Source organism: Ambystoma mexicanum, chromosome 8, assembly GCF_040938575.1.
Source record: "Ambystoma mexicanum isolate Mex_15411 chromosome 8, UKY_AmexF1_1, whole genome shotgun sequence".
Lineage (NCBI taxonomy): Eukaryota > Metazoa > Chordata > Amphibia > Caudata > Ambystomatidae > Ambystoma > Ambystoma mexicanum.
In genome coordinates, this window is record NC_090929.1 from 668604611 (window position 1) to 668608101 (window position 3491).

Sequence of the window (3491 nt, forward strand, 5' to 3'; positions counted from 1 at the left end):
GGGGTCCATGCCCAGGGACGGAAACCTTTATTTAGCCTTCTTATCTGAGCCTGGGACAAGGCCACTTTCTCGCACGTGGACATGTTCCACAGCCCAAGGTTTGTGGTCATGATAAGGCACAACTGTGACCCGCGAGGGATTGTTTTTCTGCTTGAGGAAACCTGTGGAAATGCGAGTGCGAACAGGTGCTAGATTCTCATTGTTCCTGCAGTCGTGGGGCAGGTGAGGTTGTTTTTGGTTGAGTGAAACCGTAATTTCGGAGCCGACTCACAAACAGAAATGACTTGCTGACGTTGTATGCCAATGCACAAGTAAACAAGTCTGCATAAGGAAAGATGCACACCAGCCATGATAGCACACATGTGCAAAACGATAGTGCTACAGCGCGCAGTTATAATTCCTATTGCACAAATAAAGCAGTTGGCCACACACATCTGGCCAAATACGTGGTCAAAACTGAAGAGTTAATGGGACACAGGTGCAATGCAGGGAGCCTGAACAAATAAGTAAAAACTATGGCACGTGTAACACAATATGAATGACTGAATTTCTGACACAAATGCCCATTACCAACTGAGATAATCATAGCCATCTGACTGTAGGAACCATTTTGGAAGCTTAGCATTGACCCTGGTGAATATGCTGGAGCGTGGGCTAATGTGCAGAAAGACTGCAGAAGAGAGAGTGAGTGGTTGGATGATTGGGTCAGGGGACAAGACCTGTAGACTTTGTGTCAACAGTAACCTGAGAGAACCCCTTAAACCTCTGGCAATGGGGTGCTCTGCTCTAAGGGAAGATAGAGTTAAATATCTGGGTATAGCTATTGGCAACGGAGCTCTTTGTGCTAGCCTGATTGGGGTGAGGGGGGGGGGTGTTCTACATGTCTTGATATTGGCCCTATGTGGGTTCCTCGGCGCCATATTGGAAAAGGTACAGTTGTTAAATTTAGAAGATGTAACTTATAGATATGCAACTGTAGTTCCATCTTCCCTTCTTTCTCTCTTCTCTCCCTCACCACCCCCGAAACCAACATGCTGAACAAGCTTGCGATTGTAGATGATTCCAATGTCTTTATTATGTAATCCATGTGTTATTTTATGGTAATCCTTGTTCTCTCCTCTTAGGGTATTCTTTTATTTAAGAAGCAGTGTGGTAGTGTGGTAGCTAGAGAAAAGGAGTGGTAGTGAGAGAGGCAGCAATGTAGAGACAGTGAGGGGGTATGATAGAAAGAGAGGGGTGGGGTAGAGATAAAAGTGGTAGGGAGAGGGAATGTGGTAGCAAGTGGTAGAGAGATGAGTGTGTTAGGGAGAGAGGGAAGTGTAGTAAAGAGTGGGAGTGTAGTATGGAGAGAGTAAAGGTGGTGATGACAGAGGGGGTGTGGCAGAGAGAAAGACTGGTAGGAAGAGGGAATGTTGTGAGAGAGGGAGTGTGGCAGAGCGAAAGTGGGAGAGGGAGTGTGGTAGATAGAGGGGGGTGTAGTAGGGAGGACAGGGTATATTAGAGAGAGTGAGATGAATTGTGGGAGAGGGATAGAGGGCGTGTGGTAGATGGAGAGAGTAATGTGGTAGAGAGAGAGGTAGTGTGGTAGAGATGGAGTGTGGTAGTGAGACAGGGCATGTGGTACAGTGAGAGGGGTCGTCTGGTACAGTGAGAGGAGAGTGGTACAGAGAGAATGGGTACAGTAGAGAGAGAGGGGTGTGGTAGAGAGAGGGAGTGGTAGTGAAAGGGAGTGGAGCGGAAGTGTGATGGAGACAGGGTGCACGATAGAGAGATACGTATGGGAGAGGGTATGTGAACGGGGAATGTGGAAGAGAGTGGGAGTGCGGTAGAGAGGGTTGGGGTGCAATAGATTCGTAGAAAGAGAGGGAATGTGTTGGTGAGACAGGGAGTGTTGCAGAAGTAGAGGGGGTGTTAGAGAAAGGGAGTGTAGTAGAAAGAGTGGTATGGAGGAGGAGTGTGGTAGAGAAAGGAAATGTGGCAGAGAGAAGAGATGTGGTAGAGGGAAAGTGGTAGAGAGAGGGATGTGCGGTAGAGAGAGAGGGGAAATGTAAAAGGGAGAGGGAGAGGGTTGTAGGGATAGGGGAATATTGTAGAGAAAGAATTGTAGAGAGAGGGGGTGTGGTAGAAACAGAGGGTGTGGGAGAGGAAGATAGAATGGATGTGTAGAGAGGGATTAGTGGTTGAGGGAGAAATGGAGTGCGTGTGAGAGAAAGAGAGGGAGAGGGGAGTGTGATAGACAGAAAGGGAGTAGAGTGAGTGTGTGTGTGGTAGAGTGAGAGAGAAAGGTATACCGTCTGAACAACCCATGGCCTCAACCACGTCCGTGTAATTACCAAGGCTGTGTTCCCCGTGTGCTTGCACGGGCATAGGCATCCACGCCCTCCCTTCCCTGCCCTCCCCACCCCCTTCACTTCTTCTCTCCCATCCGGTCTCCTGCTGCCTCTCTCTTCTTTGAAATACGAGCATCAAGTCAATTATGACTTTACAAGGATTTCGCTTTTTAATCCGCTCTGCCCTGCTGAACGCCCCCCACCACAATCTTAAGCAGTAAAGCAATGCTTGTAGTATAGCACATTTTGCAGTGCTCCTTGTTTCATAGGTGTGTACAAGTAAAATCAGTTTAAATGTGAAAATGTAGCGCTGCTAACAGAAAAATGCTAGGGAAAAGACATGATGTGCGGGTTGACAAAAAGCAATGTATATTAAGTTTCAAATACAAAACACCAGTGGCCTTTGAAAAGCCACTTTGTTTTCACCCTTTAGCTGGCTGTGGGATACTTCACAAGGAAATCTCCCACTGCCAGGCTGGATGTTAGATCTGTGAGAAACCTGAAGGTGTCTCCCTGGCTAGTCCCCGGGGCTGTGTGTAGGGACATCATTTCAATAAAATGCCAGGGGTAGCGGAAGCGACACCATATGACCTTTGACCTCTGGTGACATCACAGGAAGTGATGTCATTTGACACTACCCAAAAGTGATATCGCAGGAAGTGATGGAACACAACCTTTCAACCCTTGACAAAACAGGAAGTGGTATTACATAGCATTGTTCCTAAGTACACTACAAAAGACATGGTCACGATATCACTATAATGTGATATACATTTCATACAAGAATGGATCGCATTAAGATCAGTGAGTATAGGCTCATATTACCAAATTACTGTGAATGCAAGCAGACATCCATGACCAAATGATAATGATGTGTTATTATATAACACTTACGCTTAAGTGCTTTTACATAGAAAAAATATACATACAATATCACCCAACCTGTGTTGGTACTCATTTATCGACCTCAGAAGGCTGAAAGGCTGAGTTGAAGTAGTTAAGAACAGACTAAATCAGTGACTCACACCCTGAAGTGTGCCTGAAATAAACCTTTAATTAGTCTAGCAGTTTTTGTATAAAATTCCAGAAAGACACATTATTTGGTAATCCTATTCTTTCTTATTGGAGGTCACTGGTGAAAGTGTTAGACTTGTGTATCCC